Source organism: Misgurnus anguillicaudatus, unplaced genomic scaffold, assembly GCF_027580225.2.
Source record: "Misgurnus anguillicaudatus unplaced genomic scaffold, ASM2758022v2 HiC_scaffold_34, whole genome shotgun sequence".
NCBI classification, from domain to species: Eukaryota; Metazoa; Chordata; class Actinopteri; order Cypriniformes; family Cobitidae; genus Misgurnus; species Misgurnus anguillicaudatus.
Window position 1 is genome coordinate 4,973,166 of NW_027395284.1, and position 17,889 is coordinate 4,991,054.

Genomic DNA, 17,889 nt, shown 5'->3' on the forward strand with positions numbered 1-17,889 from the left:
TGAAAATCTGACTTTTTCCATGTTTAAGTGCTATAATTGGGTCCCCAGTGCTTCTATCAACCTAAAAATAATAATAATAATAACAACAGTAACTTAGTTTTGGTAAACCATTATCTGCAAGCATTTAAAAAAAGGTAATTGAAATTTAGCTCCCCTTGTGATGTCAGAAGGGGATAATACCCCCCTTAAAGGGATAGTTCAGCTAAAAATGATATTTTAACCCATGATTTACTCACCCCGAAGCCGTCCGAGATGCATATGTCCATCATTTTTCAGACGATGACATTTTCAGTTATTTTAGAAAATGTTTTAGATCTTTCAGTTAATCAAATGTGAAGTTATGGGGTCCACGACCTTCAAGTCCAAAAAGTGTGCAGCCATCCTTCACAAAATAAATCCAAACGGCTCCACAATGATAAACAAAGTCCTTCTGAGGGTAATCCGCGCAGTTTCCTTGTAGAAATATCCACATTTAAAACTTTATAAACCAAAATAACTCGCATCCGGTAATGCCGCCATCTTAGTCGCATCCAGATTCAGGATGAGAGCTTATGCAGCGTACTGAGTAGGGCTGGGCGATTAATCGAAATCGAACCGCAATCGCGATGTGAAACGTTGCGATTAGCAAATCGAGAAAGGATGCGATATAATGCGATTTGAGAAATATGTAGAGAGGCTTTGAGACAGTCTAACCAATTGAGCGAGCGCAAGTATGTCTGTGCTTTCTCCGTGAGAGGCACGTCAACCAAAACAGCGCTTCTCCTAAACTGACGAGGGGTTTCAATTTAAAGCATGCGCGCAGCCTGTGTCTCTCAATGCTTGTTAAATACTCGTGCCTGGTTCCGCATCGCAAGACTTTGCGCGCGCGTCTTCCACAACAGACAAGGTGTTTAAACTTGACGCACACGTGCAGCCTGTGTCTCTATGCTTATTTAATACTCCCGCCTGTCTCCGCAAGTCCGCATCGCAAGACTTCACGCCTGCGTCTCCCAAAAAGGATGATGCGTTAAAACTTCACACACACACGCCCAACAACAAGCCCGGCTTCTTATTTAAAACAAAGTAAAATACCATTTAGCTGGATTGCTAATGTCACTTGAATGAAATGGTCAGTAAGAAGTCCTTATAAATCTAAAATCATTATAAGTTGGAGTCGTTTATAACGTGCATTTGAAAAAGCAACACTTTTTAAACAAAATCATTAAAAATATTCTTTATTATCATGAAAATACCTGAAACAATACAAGGAACGGCGATATAAATATTCTCTAGACATTTCCTGGAATAGCATTTGTAATGCTTCTTCTTCTGTGGCACAATTGGAGTTTCTGCACGAGAGCGCCCTCTGGCTTTTGTGGCGGCATTTCACCGCAATTCATTCAAATTCATTCATTGAGAAAACGCGCATTTGCACAATTAATCGTGACAGCCCTACGTGCAACACAAAATAATACATTTTAATTTTTTCAGTATTTTTTCGATACAGTGAATCAAATTAAGAGCCCATTGACATTTTAAAAGGCTGTATTATTTTTACACTTTAATAGTCATAGTTTTGTATTGACATGTGAGCAAACGATAACAGTATTTTCTCTCTGTTTTTGACTCAACCGTCCATTTTAGACCTGTTAAATTTATATCAGCCTCTATGCTTGTTTGTAAATTATACATTTGTATGTCTATTAATTGTATGTATAACATAGCTTGTTTCAAGTATCTTGTTTTTACTTCCACATTGGCCAACATTTGCCACAGGGAAAGTACACAAAGGTACATAAAGCCGCTGTGTAGTGTGTATGAAACTGCCTACTTAGTATATAGTAGGTTGGACCCTTTGATGGACTCGATGCGTTAACGCGGCTCTATTCAAATGCAAATACATATATATTGCAGTTGTCCCTTGTGGTTAAATTGTGCTAATTTAAAGCTCCCATAACCAACGTTGTTTCTGCATATCTGATGTTTATCTGGAGTACCTATAGAGTAGTACTGCATCCCTCATATCTCCAAAGAGAGTTTTATCAGATTTATAAAAGACAGCTCTGGCGATTCTTTCCGATAACGTACGAAAAAATTAGGAAGGAGGAGTTACAAGCTGCGGGAGGAGTGAGTCATGAGCCAATCAACACTGTATACAACACTGCATAACTTATGATTTACTGCATGTTCGTGCCATTTATATTATATGCACTTACGCACAGGTTTCCAACATAATTGGGTCCCCAGTGCTTCTGTCAACCTATAGAAAATGTACACAGAAGTTTTACTTACCTTATGCATCTCATGACCCGGTTGGGACTTTTTAAATAAACACTCAAAACTTCGCTGCTACCCAGGATAACCAAACTATATCCATTGTTTCCATAATGTTGGCTTTCTTCTCCTTACATCCAAAAACACACTTTTGAGTCTTGATATAAAACAAAACTGTCGCGTGAACTGATGCCTGTAACTTAGCATCCTCGGTTCTCATTCTCCCGCTGATTGACGTTAGGGTTGTTGCGGTGACAGATTTTTCCCACCAGTTAATCAGCGCATGACAAATGAGGGAGGGGCTTATAAATGCGCATGCAGACACGCGCCTTTTACTTTAACTTTACGCAACTGTTTGCGTACGCTGCGTTAAATTGTCAGCTGGTTCCGTATTTGAAAAAAACTTTCCGAAACTTGTACGAACCCTGGTGAAGTGCATTTGGCACAGAAATACTCTGTAACACGTCCAACTGCTTTTTTGACACTTTGTTGTTAAGACTATGTATGTCACATAAAGTATCAACATGGCAGATGTATTCATACTATCATTAATACTATCCATATTTATACTAAATAGTACACAGCAAAATCACCAGTGTTAAATTTTCAGGGATGGTGTTAAATACACAGTGTTGATGCTGTTTTAACACTATCTGGTAATAAAATAACACTGCCATTGCTAGGCCAGTGTTATATCCACGACAGTGTCAGTGTAAAACAAGGGTGTTATCAGATTTCACTCTGAGCGGTGTAAATCAAGCCACGCCTCCACTAAACATATCCTGTCAGGGATTTTACCGCCATTTTCTTTCAAAGGAGGACTGAAGAGATCAGGTAAATCTCATAATATTCACTTGGTTTAGATAAATTAAACTGTTATTTCTCTGTCTGACTCTACGCAGCCATTTGCCAAAAAACCTAAATAAGATATTTTTCCCATTTTATTTCCCGTTTGTTCGTTATTTGGTTCAGTTTAATCAGAGCTACCTTGTGTTACGTTGTTCCCTTGTTAGTTTGGTATAAAGTTAAACTGCTAGCTAAAAGTTTTAACCAAAAAGGATAATATTAACAGGAGATATGAATGAATGTAATAATTGAACCATGATAAAACGCGACATGCACTACAAATTGAAGGTATGAAATTAAGTTAAATGAAAGCTCGTTTATTCACCATATGATGCTCGTTATGAGGTAATCATATAGGCTATACCGTGAGTTAACGAGGTCGTTTACATGCACGTGAGTGCACGGATATCGGTTAATTATTCAAATTACTGAAAAACACGGAGAAAACCGCAACCGCATCGTCATGTGTTTTTTTTTTTTTTTTTTAGATGTATGCAAACAGGGAAAATATCGCCAAACCAACAATTCATTTTACCTCAGAATATGCACAGATTGGATGCATTGTGTGTTGTAAGCTTTTCGTGGCGCTAGATGTCAGACAGATGCAAATAGCAAATACATACGAAAGTGTAAAACGTGTATGGCGAACATTTGTTTTTCTGTCATTATAGATGCTAGTTTGGTGAAAGTACACACTGAGTGCTTCAAATCATTCAGAAGAGATGCTGTTTTTAGGGCAGTTTATTAAAGAAGACCTGACATGGATGACTTCCAATTAGAAACGACTGCTAATACTTATATAAATTCATTACAGAAGGTAAGTTTATATATTTATACATATAAATCATTTTATTTGACATAACTGAACAGTTAACCAATCTTTTTAGTATATGTAGTTTTGTACATATTATGGTTATTAATCAGGCAAGAAAGTGACATGACCTGCTGCCAACTTTAATAAAAATATATTATCTTCTCATACATCGTTTTGCTATTGATGTCATATTAAATAGCAATCAAATTGATTACTATTTTGAAAATGTATAATTGAAGATTCATATTGTCTTGAGTGCTGTTTTTAATATAAAAAGAATGTTGAGTTTTCAGAGTCTTTATTGTCATTTTTTTGTGATAGGACCCTACCAGACTATATTTGAATACGGCATACCCGTGAATTCTGGAACTGTTATTCCTTAACCCAGTTTGGAGGATAAGAGCTTACCAACTATGTGAGTACACACAGTACTTTAGTACTGTACACTGTCTCTAACATGATTATACTGAGATGATTTTGATTCAAATAACGGTTAAAACTGCATCCTTTTTGGTATTTTCTTGACCCTTTTTGTCTTTGAAAATCTGCAGAAATATGCTGAGGTGATGTATTGCAAAATAGCCAACATACAACAATTAAAGGATAATTGCAGCCTATATCCTGATGAAGATATGGATGACCCTCTGTCTGGTCAACAGGAGTTTAAATATGGTAAGTGTACATGGGTTTGTTACTTTTACGGTTTTAAAGTTTAACTGTACACTCATGGTGTTTAAATTCTGTTTTGCTAGGACGGGACAGTGATGTGGCAGCTCTTCCGTGGCTCATTCACTTCTTGCCTTCATTTGTGAAAGGAAGAAAGACTGGAGAGGGTCAATGTGCAACTGAAGCTACTGATTGTGCTGTGTAAGTTTTTTGGTATTTTGTTCTAGTTATTTATTCAGCAGTTAGTTTGCTTGCATTGTTCACCCCATGTAAATGCATACAAGTTCATAAATACACATCAAATACATTCATCAAATACACTATTTTAAAACACTTAGGTGATGAGCATCAATCCATGCTTTGAGGTGGATGGATCAGCACAGCCCTGCCTGCTCTGCGTTGGGAACAAAAGTTGCATCCAGAATTTTTGCATCATTCTGGACCAAAAAGCCATTCCCTCCATGATGAAGACCACTGATGCAGCCTTCCACTACTGTACAGTAAAACAACTACAGAACTAAATACCAGGTTGGAACGTGTTTAAGAAAAATGAAACGTCTTTTGAATTGAAATGTCTGTTTTGTTATGGAAAAAATCTTTAGTATTGTGAAGGATAAGCATTTCTGCCTGCCAGTAAGGTAATTGCAGTGTATTTTAATATTCAAGTTTTGAGTAGGGTGGCTAATTTTTTTTAACTCTTATTTGATTTAGGGTCCTTTATAATAAGTGGTTTTCATGTCACTGCGCTGTGGTATAAGATAACTTTCATTATTCCATACTGTATTCTGTGTCTAATTGTATCTGAGGTATTTAAATAAGCAGTGTTAAATGCAAAGTGTTGTGTGTATCAATGTAAATATTAAATGTGATTTACTTTAATAAAAAGAGGTTTTGCAATATTTCTTGTCATTTTTCTTTTATAGAAACAACCCATTAGCAACAAAAGTGGCTATTAATCAGTATTTTAACACTTAACATTGTTGAATTCACATTACACTGGTGTTGACTTTAAATTAGGAGTGTTAATTTTTAACACTGTATTTGTGTGCCAACACCAGTGTAGTGTGGAAACAACAATGAATAGTGTTGAACAAAGTGTAAAATTTAACAATATTGAGTGTTAAATTAACATATAATGGGTGTTGTTAAATTAACACTACACTTTTGACTAAATTAACACAGTGTAGTGTGGACACATATACACACTTTGCCGGTGTTAAATTTGACACTGTGGGTGTTATTTTAACACCAGTGATTTTGCTGTGTACCTACTGTTTTAATGGTTGATGATCATCTAATTCAGTACCTACTGTAGTACTGTCACAGTATGCAATTTCGGACGCAGCCAAAGACTTGTTACTCTGTGTTTGTTCTGTTTGTGTTTTAGTTAGTTGATACTATCGACTCCCTTCACCCTCACAATCCGCAATGACTGCCTCACATCATCGCCTCAGCCCAAAGCACATTTAGCTCTGCTGAGATCAGTGTTTCAGTTTTATGTCCATAATTTAAAGTTAGTCATATCTGTGACTCATACTGTACTTTACTTCCAGAACAGGCCTCTGATCAGTTTAACACATTTTTAACTGATTATTCCTCCTTGGTACCCAGAGAGGCACCTTGACAAGATTTAATGCTTGAGACTTACAATCACCGCGACTTGTTTTCTCCTGAGGAATAAGCTTGTAGGCCTGTGCCAGGTTTGCAATGTCTATTTTTCTTCCAAGGACTCCCAGGCTGAGGGCAGGAAGCACATTTGCCATTGGGTTTGTGTAAACTGTGGAAAATCTTTAAAGGCTAAGATAAACAGATTTATCATCTTCTTTGCAAAGAGATTGTGCTTATGCAATTGATGACATGTATTTTGGTCATGGTTCTCTTGGATTGTTTTCAAATCTGTCTCAGTCTCAAATGACTCCCGAGGCTGTAAGGAGATCAAAATCATTTGTTATTTGGCTACTCATACCATAATGGTACCAAAATGCCTGATAGTTATGCAACACAGGTCTTATTAATATATCCTGGGATATAGGATATTGCAGTCCACATGGGGCTAAAACAAGAGTCTGTCCGTTGATAATATGTTTGCCCTGGAAAGCTCTCTAGTAATGGTTGTAAACGTGACCATGTGGAATCCTCCTCAGTCATATGCTGTGCTGAGGGAAGGATGTTATGTAATTGTGGTCCTGATGCAAAACATCCCACTGATCCTTCTCCAGTCATGTGGATGATGGAAACCTGGAAGCAATGATGGATGAAAAATAAATTCAGGACTATTAGCAGGACTATTGTTCTTTAAATATATAAACCTGAATTATATCAAATGAAAGAACAGACCATCTGCTTTCAAACAAAAAACCTGTTTCATTCTGTCTTTATTACCTCTCAAATATGGGTAGGTTTCTTAAAAAATACCACATTTTGAGCAGAAGGCTGAGATAATAGCATTTTTATAAAGGACTTTTTTCATAGATCCGATTCAGAGCGATAATCAAACATACACAGTTTTTGCTGTTTTTAAATTGTGCTGTAATTATGCAGCTGGGTTGCCAGTAACTTACTGTAGAAGATAAATACTGAATATGTTTCATGTTCATTTAACTTTGAACAAACTGTTGCCAGTAAATAACATAAATGTAAAATCTACAGTAAGTTACTGTCAGCCAGTTGTCAGTAATACTGTAATTTCTACAGATTTTTTTACAGTGTGGATGCTTCAGTATTTTATAACTTTCAACCATATTTAGAGCAGGTAGTCGAAAACACATTCGACCGGATTGCGTTTGTCGTGTAGACGCTCATGTGGTCAAAGGTGTTTGAACAGCTACTTAAAGGGACATTCCACTTTTTTTGAAAATATGCTAATTTTCCAGCTCCGCTAGAGTTAAACATTTGATTTTTATCGGTTTGGAATCCATTCAGCTGATCTCCGGGTCTGGCGCTAGGACTTTTAGCATAGCGTAGCACAATCCATTGAATCTGATTAGACCATTAGCATCACGCAAAAAAAGAACCAAAGAGTAGGGCCCCAGACTGCCACCAAAATTTTAGAGTGTGACACTGAATTTTACATCCAGTCGCACATGTGCGACCAGTAAATTTGACCTTTTTTTGTGATGTGACACTGAATTTGAAACAGCACATTGTACTTTCTGCATCTATCATTAAAGTATTTATTAGTAATACAGTGGAAATTAGTAGAAATGTGAATATATGGTTAGCATATTGATTTACAGTGTGTGCCCCTAAATTTTCTGGTTGCGCCCCTAAAATTTTCAGTTGGGGGCCGCTTTTAGTGAAAAAAGTTAGTCTGGAGCCCTGAAGAGCTTCAATATCTTTCCTAAATATGGGTAGGTTTCTTAAAAATTCCCACATTTTGAGCAAAAGGCTGAGATAATAGCATTTTTATAAAGGGCTTTTTCTAGATCCGATTCAGAGTTTATACTGTTTTTAAATTAGTTGACTGTAAAAATGTGCTGTAGTTATGCAGCTGGTTGCCAGTAACTTACTGTAGAAGATAAATACTGAAAATGTTTCATGTTCATTTAACTTTGAACAAACTTTTGCCAGTAAATAACATAAATGTAAAATCTACAGTAAGTTACTGGCAGCTAGTTGTCAGTAATACCCAGTAATACTGTAATTTCTACAGATTTTTTTTACAGTGTGGATACTTCAGTATTTGATAACTTTCAACCATATTTTAAGCAGGTAGTCGAAAACACATTCGACCGGATTGCTTTTGTGGTGTAGACGCACATGTGGTCAAAGGTGTTTGAACAGCTACTTAAAGGGACATTCCACTTTTTTTGAAAATATGCTAATTTTCCAGCTCCCCTAGAGTTAAACATTTGATTCTTATCGGTTTGGAATCCATTCAGCTGATCTCTGGGTCTGGCGCTAGGACTTTTAGCATAGCTTAGCACAATCCATTGAATCTGATTAGACCATAAGCATCAGGCAAAAAAATAACCAAAGAGCAGGGCCCCAGACTGCCACCAAAATTTGAGAGTGTACCACTGAATTTTACATCCAGTCGCACATGTGCGACCAGTAAATTTGACCTTTTTTTTGTGATGTGACACTGAATTTGAAACAACACATTGTACTTTCTGCATCTATCATTAAAGTATTTATTAGTAATACAGTGGAAATTAGTAGAAATGTGAATATATGGTAAGCATATTGATTTACAGTGTGTGCCCCTAAATTTTCTGGTTGCGCCTCAAAAATTTTCAGTTGGGGGCCACAGTGCTTTTAGTGAAAAAAGTTAGTCTGAAGCCCTGAAGAGCTTCAATATTTTTCCTAAATATGGGTAGGTTTCTTAAAAATTCCCACATTTTGAGCAAAAGGCTGAGATAATAGCATTTTTATAAAGGGCTTTTTCTAGATCCGATTCAGAGTTTATACTGTTTTTGAATCAGTGGACTGTAAAAATGTGCTGTAATTATATAATTCGACCTCCGGAGGCTACAGTCTTCGGATTGAGAAACGGCCAATATCTTTCCTCATTGTTCCGCCTCCAAGCCAGCGGGTCATCACTGATATCAGTTACCTTCCCTTGCAAATTAGCGCATTAACTCCGCGTCTGCTGGCTGTTTGCGTTAACATGAACCTGAAGACATCTCACATTGTACTTTATATTTTTCATAATTTGTGAGGTGCACACCACCGCGGGGTGCACTTCCCGACCGCCGGTTGACTCCACCACCGCGGTGGTGCCGTGGTAATTACAACCGTCCCAGCCCTATTATTTACATGCTACAGTAGTTACACTCATTTAAGATAATGTTATTAATAGTGGGAATTTGGGAAATAATCAGTTTCTACAATCTTTGTGCTATCTATCATCGTTCACCAGACGTTCTACAACATCTGCTTCAGTTTCTGTTTATTAACCCTTTAGTTTCACTTCATCACGTAGCTATTTTCGTTTGAGGTATCAGTTAAAAAACATTTAATTTTTAATAATCTAGTATGTGTTCATTTTCTGTCATAGTTTCTTCAAAATTAAGTTTTATTTGAGTGTCTTAAATAAAAATATTTTCATTTTCATCATGACGCGTACGCCCCGCCCCTTTGATTGCACGCCCCCCCAGCACCGCCCACCCTCCAACCCTACCACCTTAACTAACAATTTTCTGCGGGAAACCCTGTTACGCACTGCCCAAAAATAGTCCCCTGCCATTGAAAGTAACCAAGGGGACTGTTTTCAGGCAGTTCGTAATATCACTAAGCCTGCTGCAGCAATTTTACATCACCAAAGTCCAACATTACAGCATCACGTGGCCGTTCACATGTCACATCTAAAAACGTGTGTTAAATGCGAAGTAATCAGCACATAAGCAGTCGAAAGTGGACAAAAGAGAGATTAATATACCAGATGTGAACCGAAATATGTCTTTCTCATCCACTTGTGATTTGATCGAGCAAAACACATCTTATCAGGTGATGCTGCAAAAACCAAAAAAAAATGGGACAGAGGTGAGGGATGGCTATAGATAGACCTCTTCATGTTGATTGGTTGGATTACATGACCATGCACTTTCTGAACTTAGTTGAATAAACTTAATTTAAATCACTACTAAGATACCAACAGATAATTATACTGTATTTGTATATAATCATTGACATATGTACAGTTTATCACACAGATATAGCAAATTTTGCGAATCACATCGTTTTAACCACATTGTCGTTTGCATGTGTAACTTTTTCATTTTTTGCACATTCTCTGCCATGTTAATGTGCCTTTTTTGTACATAGGAAATTGCACACCCCTTTTATCACCACAGAGAAGGAACAATACAGTTGCAGGCTAAAATAATGGCCAGCATAATGTTTGTTTGCAATGATCCATTTAATGCCAGAATAGAATCGTGGCACACAGCCATTTCTTTCATCCCCTTTTTAGATGGACCTCTGTGAAATAAGAGCTCGATATTGCTTATGTACGAAAAGCCATGTCATTTCCTGCTGACCTTCAGAAGTTATTCTCCTTGTCTGGGCAAAGGGGTTGAGAGAAGCTTGCTGAATATGTGTTTTTACATTCAGACATTGAACACGAGACTTGTATCATGCATATCTTGTCTCTTGTCATCTGAAAGTAGGTCATTTGTCAGGGTCTAGTTAAAGATTTCTTGTCCTGTGAGTTCTAGTCATTGTAATTGACATATGTAATTGCCCAGAATAGAGAATATAAGTACCCTAATTTAGTACCTTCATTCATATTCATTTACTTCCTCAAATTGATGCTTTGCTACAAGTGGCAGTATTTGCATCAGACCACATCCTTTAAGACCACTTAGACAAAGCAAAACCGCTCTCTCCAACTGCACATACAGTAAGCACATAACTTACATAAGCACATGTTCATTTCCCCACATTCATGTTTGTTTGCCTGTATTTTGATAAACACTTCTCGCTTTGAATTATTATCCATTTCGAATGATTGTTAGCCTGCATTTTAACATTTTTACAGATTACGTTAATGTTTCTCTTTATCAGACATTAAGGGTGTTTTCACATATAGGTCATTTTAAAAGAATCAAACCCAGTTCACTTAAAGTGAGCCAGAAAAGGAACTATCCGAATGTTACCTCAGTCCGTTTGGTGTTCACAATATAGTGGACACAAAAGAGGACCCAGTTCTTTTTTGGTCCTCTTTATAACTGAAGTGATCTCAGACCCTTTCTTGTTCACATCAAAACTTTATAAGAAATCAGATGGCAGCTTTCTGTGTAGCAGTTGATTTTGATACATGTCAAAACAACACGTGAAGCAGACTGTGAGATCATTTTGCAACCGACCTCAATTCCGATACGCAATGAGAAGTTCTAGTAGCTGCTACAGGACAAACATGTTGTCATCTGAGACAGCGTAGGGCAAAACACGCTCTGTAGAACAGTTTGTACGTTTAGGACTACTGTAGAAACATGACAGCCACTTCCATGTAAGGAGACCCACAGTGTATGTAGATAAAAATGACTCATTCTAAGGTCACAAAAACAATACAGTTCATTATGTGAGGTCTTTATACACTACTGATAATATAGTTATTTATATTATATAACTATATTATATTATATTTCTGCACCTTTAAGCAAAGTCTCAGAATTTGTGACGCACAAAGAGTGGTTGAGATCAACTGATGATTCACTGAAAGCAGAAGTTAAAGTCCCAATGTTTCTATTTTTTGGTAAACGTTTATGCATGGTTGGTAAAAATATGGTAACCCTTTACTTGAAGGGGTGTGCATTAGACTGACACGTTACCATCATAATCATGTGTCATGAACATTAAGGAGATTTTATGCACGTTTATGACAACTGTCATTAAGGGTGTGACGGCTATTATAAAATAATTATAATTATTATAGTTGAACATCGTCATTAGGACTCTATAACCGCCAAAACCGTGTTATTAAAATATTTTTTAAAAGATATTTATATCATAAAGAATGTTTAAATACTAATTAAAAACAGTCTGCGTTATTAATGGTCTACGTCGCTCTCACTACATCGCGAAGCAGACACTGACAACGCAGGCAACGATGTCGGTTATTAAACACGCCCCTTACTGCTGATGGGCTACAGTACAAGTGTGTTTTGGCATTTGGCCCGACTCCCTTTCTCAAAAATCGTGCACCCCGCCTTTAAGGTTCCGTAATGTCACTTTAATGGCAATGAAAATATTATTAGTAATTTTAATGCCTTAGCTTCACAAATGTCACAGATGCAAAAGTATTTGATGGAAAATATGTGCTGGAGCATTCGTTTAATATAATCATCTCATTTTTGATGGAGGTGGTGTTTAGCGGCTATTGCATCTGAGCTTTTCAAATAATATACAAAGATTTTTGAGGACTAAGCCTATATGTTGTAGAGTTGAGAATTTACTACAAAAATATTTGAAAAAATTTTGTTTGTACTCTTTGGATTTTTAGATATCTATAATCTAGTGTGCTTCAAACATAACAAAATTTGTATTTAAAAGATATAAGCATTTAAACCCAACAGTTTCTTGCTTCCACCAATCTCTCGCTTCCAGCTTTTATGACCTCATTCTGCACTTCAGCTTCTTATCAGATTTCAGGCTGTGGGGTAAACTAAACACTACTGACCAGGGCTCCAGACTGCCACCAAATGGTGGAATTTTGCCAAGAAAAATTTGAGAATGTTCCACTGAATTTTACATCCAGTCAGACATGTGTGACCAGTAAATTTGACTTTTTTTTGTGATGTGACACTGAATTTGAAACAGCACATTGTACTTTCTGCATCCATCATCAAATTAATTATTATTAATACAGTGGAAATTTAGCCTGACGTTGTCATACTCAATTCTGGTCAGAATTTGAGTCTGATACCGCTCCATTGAGCTAAAATTATGAGGCGTGTCTCAACCGAAAAATGCCTCTGCACTCAATTGGATAGACATACGACCAATCAGAGCAACGGAGTGTGTGATGTTGAAATGGTGTCTTTAGCAGCCTGACCGAACTGCTAGTAATTTCGCTACAATGATACTAACATCATTGTAATTATACTAAGTCTGAGTTAGCGAAGGTACATCAACACCTACTATGTTTACAACATTTCATTTATATCACAACATTAAGTATTTACTAAGTCATACAGTTAGACTAACGTTATCTCTTACCATTTGTACGTTAGGTGAACTTCATCCACGACGATAGCTACCCATTACGTTGGCTTGAAAAATATCGTAGCCTAGCATGTCCCTTCACTTATTCAGCAGTCACGATTCCAGGCTTCCGAAAAGAAGCTGGCAACGACCGCTAATTATATCCATCTCGTCGTGCACGCCGAGTTGCATCGCCATGATATTTCAGTTGCTTCTTTAACTTTGTCCTCCATAGAAAGGACGGCGAAAACATAAACAAATGCCTTGATCGCGTTTCTCTGTTCCTCTTTTTAAATCAATGCTCTGTCGTTATCTTTTAGAACAGACTCAATGTCAGAATCCACACATCTGAATTCACCAGCGGCAGCCATTTCATTGTAAACAGATTGAACACACGCGCTCTTTGGTGACGTGGTTGATACGTTACTGTTGATCATCTGTCCATCATCGTATAAAGCCCGCCCTCACAATTTGATTCGTCGGCCGGTTTTGGTATTCGCATAGTAGCTCCTCAACGGTGAATCCCCAGACCGATCTTCCCCGTTTTTCAAAAGTGGTGGGCGGGGCTAAGATCGGCTGGCACCCAGGCTAGTGGAAATTAGTAGAAATGTGAATATTTGGTTAGCATGTTGATTTACGGTGTGTGCCCCTAAATTTTCTGGTTGCACCCCTAAAATTTTCAGTTGGGGTCCACTGTGCTGCTAGTGAAAAAAGTTCGTCTGGAGCCCTGCTGACTGTTTTAAAGGGGGAGGAGACACTTAATATTCCCCACCTAAATTCTTGTTTCAATAGAAATTACGTTAATGTCGAACAAGGCTGCACACAAGGAGCTTTAGTGGTTTTTAGGTTGTTTTTGTTTTTGTTAAAATAACTGTGCCTTCAGCAAGCTTGATACTCAACCTGAGTTCATGTGCAGGGAGAAGTAGCAAGTGATTTTTCTTTTTGCCCGATTCACAACTTTAATGTGGAGAAAAAAAGCTTGCAATTACTACAGGCAAGTATGAAAAATCTTCTTTCATCAAACATGTTTAGCAGATGTGACTGTACATAAAATATATATATTTAAAAAAAAGAATACTGAGCCCATGCTGGGTGAAAGATGGCTGATGCTCATTTTCATCTCAAAGGGGAACATCTGTGGTTGTCCTCTAAAGAAATTATGCAAGCTCCGATTGGATGAACAGGCAAATTAAAAGGAGGGGTAGATGCTTTTTGTTCTTGTGCACAAAACACATACACCCTCACACAAGGAGTCTCTCACTCCTGATCTCTCTTGCTCACTTTGAGTCTCTCTGTTTATCACACACACCTGTTATACACACACACACACACACACACAGAGAGAGAGAGAGAGAGAGAGAGAGAACAGTGCAACTCATAGATCAGTGTCTTCATAATGCTGCTTAGGCCATCTGGAGATCTTGCATAGTGGAAGCTATGTGCAAAAACATTAGGTAATCGTCTGTTTGACCCGTACAGATAACACAGATGACTTAATAATTTGTGGGGAACCTAGATTTTTTTTAAATGAAACATCACACATTTGCATTTACCTGAACATGTTAGAAATCTTGGGCATAACGATGTGCCCAATACTTTATGATAGTAGGAGAAAACACTGAGTCTAAAAGTTGACAGGAACAAACTTGTGATTAGATGGAAAAAAAAGTTTGATGCAAACTAGGGAATAGTACTGCTGGATTGTACTTTCATTACATCCTATTGCATAATCATAAAACTAGCATAATAAAATAAGTTATCGGGCTGATTCGGGACACTTGTGGTACCTCCAATTTAGGTACATTTTAAATCAAAAGGATTGCTTGACGTCATAAACTGTACTTAAAAAAGAGTAAAAACGACTGAAAAAGTTTTACCTGAGTGTGTATGTGTGGGAGGAAATGATGCAGCTGTAAATGAGATGGGTGTGTGGGCTGTTTAAAGGAGAGTCTGATGTGTTACAGAGATGAACAGTTCTTGGTCATTTTGAGCTTAGTGCGTTAACTGCTTGTGTGGGAAGTTCCAACCAGAGAAACAAAAGAGCATTTGAGGGGGATTTAGGCCACTCACCTCCTTAACTCCGTTCTATTACCATATGTGTGTGTGAGAAATGTGGCAGTGGAAGTTTGGCAGTCAGACAAAAAGTGAAAACTGGGGAAAATGTTTGGCCTTTTATGGTCTTCAGTCTTTGCCATCTGCCTAAGAGCCCGTCCACACGGAGATGCGTGTACGTAAGCATTTTGTACCGTATTGGCGCTTCGTCCAGATGGAGCATGAAACGGATCCCAGAGTGGATCAATTTGAACACAACACCCTTACGGTTTCTTGTATACAGCTAATTCATATACACTCACCTAAAGGATTATTAGAAACACCATACTAATACTGTGTTTGACCCCCTTTTGGCTTTAGAACTGCCTTAATTCTATGTGGCATTAATTCAACAAGGTGCTGAAAGCATTCTTTAGAAATGTTGGTCCATATTGATAGGATAGCATCTTGCAGTTGATGGAGATTTGTGGTATGCACATCCAAGGCACGAAGCTCCCCTTCCACAACATCCCGAAGATGCTCTATTGGGTTGAGATCTGGTGACTGTGGGGGCCATTTTAGTACAGTGAACTCATTGTCATGTTCAAGAAACCAATAGAGTGCCGAAGTAATGGCGTCACTTTGTAGGCTAAAACGCAGAAGTGAGGTAGCATTTTAGCACTACGGGTTCCCTCGCCCTGAAGTCTATGGGTTTTTTGAATGGGTTTTTGCTAAATCGCCTAAAATAAGGTCTGTGGTTAACAAAACCTCTAAATATTTTCACGTTTTGTTCTATGACATAAAATACACCAGTTATAATCTGCTTGTGATTTTTTTAAACTTTATTGTGCCTTAAAAACGGTGGTTGCTAACAAGTTGCTAATAGGGACTACATCCTTGGCGGGGAGTTTAGACGTCATCATGACAGGAAATCTGTCACTAGCCTTTCAGCCTCACGTTCTCAGAAGTTTACCTTTCAGTTAATATACATAGCGTTATATATTTAGTCTTTTCAAATTGTAGTTTTTCCAAATATTGTTGTACTGTGGAGAGACTGTAGTTTGACATGTTTTGTATTGTCCGGAGACAAAGTTTACTTATTTTATGAAAATAAAGATGTTTACTACAACGTGCTGCAATGTTTCTGTGGATCAGTGATTGGAGCATTTTGTTAACTTTTGTTTAATTCCCAGAGAACGCGCTGATATCTATAGCTTGAATGCACTGTAAGTCCCTTGTCTAACAAATACCAAAAATTAAATGTTATACTATTGTAACTATACACCAGTCAGCTCACAGTAATGTGAGATACAATTTACTACACAGGCTCTCACATTGGGGCTTGTGGATTACCAGGTAAAAATATATAGAAAATGTGAACAAAATTAGTATATATGGTTTATTTAGAGAACATGGTTTAATTATAATATATTGTATTTAAGCATTGATGCTATTGGACAATTCTCTTTAAATTTAACATATATAATTATATATAACTATTATATTAAATGTTTGGAATTTAACTGTGTTCTGTTTGTTCAGAGATTGTATAGTTATCTTAAAAATACATAGAACACTATTATAACTCCTCTATCTCTCCATAGTTTTACTTAATGAGACTTGATAAACCTTGTCCCTCATGCTGGCCCTTACAATACCGGTGTTGGGTCGAAGTCTGTTCCCCCTATGTTCCCCCTATTTTTCCCTTCAGTGTAGTGTTTTTATGGCGTTTTTATCACGTTATAGGTTTTATTATTTATATATTTAAAGTTTTAATGGCTACTGAGATGTATATGTGTGCATTTCTGTAATGTATCTGTATTGTTCTTAATGGTAAGTCAATTATTTTTACAGTATGAATCATATTATATGTATATATATTTATTTAATTATGTATGCAAACATTACATTTTTAAAACAACCAGTAAAGGAAAAAAAAAGAGAAAAAGACAGGCTATATTTGAAAAGAAATACCCTAATAAAAAACTGTCAAATGTATGAAATATTTAATAAATTGTATTATAAAATACATGATATTATGCCTTTTTAGTATAACCAATTCAAATCTTTAATCTTTCTAAATGTAACGTGTTGAAAACGCTATAAAAGCACTACACTAAAGGGAAACATAGGGGGAACTGAGTTCGACACAACACCTGTAAGTAAACCAGCATCTAAGCTGCACTGTTATGTCAAGATTTATAGTGGTTCTCTCTCCTCGATCTATGGTTTTCTATCGTCTAAGTAAGAAAAAGTACATAAGATTGGAAATTGATACGGCAATAGCTAGTGCTTCTGAGATGTTTTTTTTTCTGGCGAATTAGCAAATGGTATGCAAACATACAATCAAACATAATACAGTGAAATATAATTTTTAAAGTTTATTTGGGGCACAATGATAATATTAAGGTTTATATAAACTAACGAAATAATTAAACGAATAAATAAATAAAACATTAACAAAAAATCACGCGTAAACAAAATTTCTAACATTTTTGAAAATAACGAATGTGCAATATTTCTCATGAAAAAGTGGATAAGTGTCCATAAACAGCGCAGATCACAATGAGCGAGCGTGTTTTTTAAATAAAGTTTGAGGAAGCTTGATGATGACGTTGATCCGCGACCGGTGC

The 17,889-nt window shown here is 36.9% G+C and overlaps 1 long non-coding RNA gene across 3 annotated transcripts; it reads left to right on the forward strand.

Moving 5' to 3' along the window:
• The first annotated feature begins 2,825 nt into the window (after nucleotides 1–2,825).
• Nucleotides 2,826–5,256, forward strand: LOC129420889 (uncharacterized). 3 transcript variants are annotated; one of them, XR_012368905.1, is made up of 6 exons: nucleotides 2,826–3,087; nucleotides 3,771–3,916; nucleotides 4,235–4,328; nucleotides 4,465–4,585; nucleotides 4,666–4,780; nucleotides 4,918–5,256. It is a non-coding gene; the product is annotated as an uncharacterized lncRNA (long non-coding RNA). The 3 variants fall into 3 exon arrangements; XR_012368906.1 differs by lacking the exon at nucleotides 2,826–3,087 and adding an exon at nucleotides 3,126–3,669; XR_012368904.1 differs by lacking the exon at nucleotides 2,826–3,087 and having other exon boundaries at nucleotides 3,133–3,916.
• Nucleotides 5,257–17,889: the final 12,633 nt, after the last annotated feature.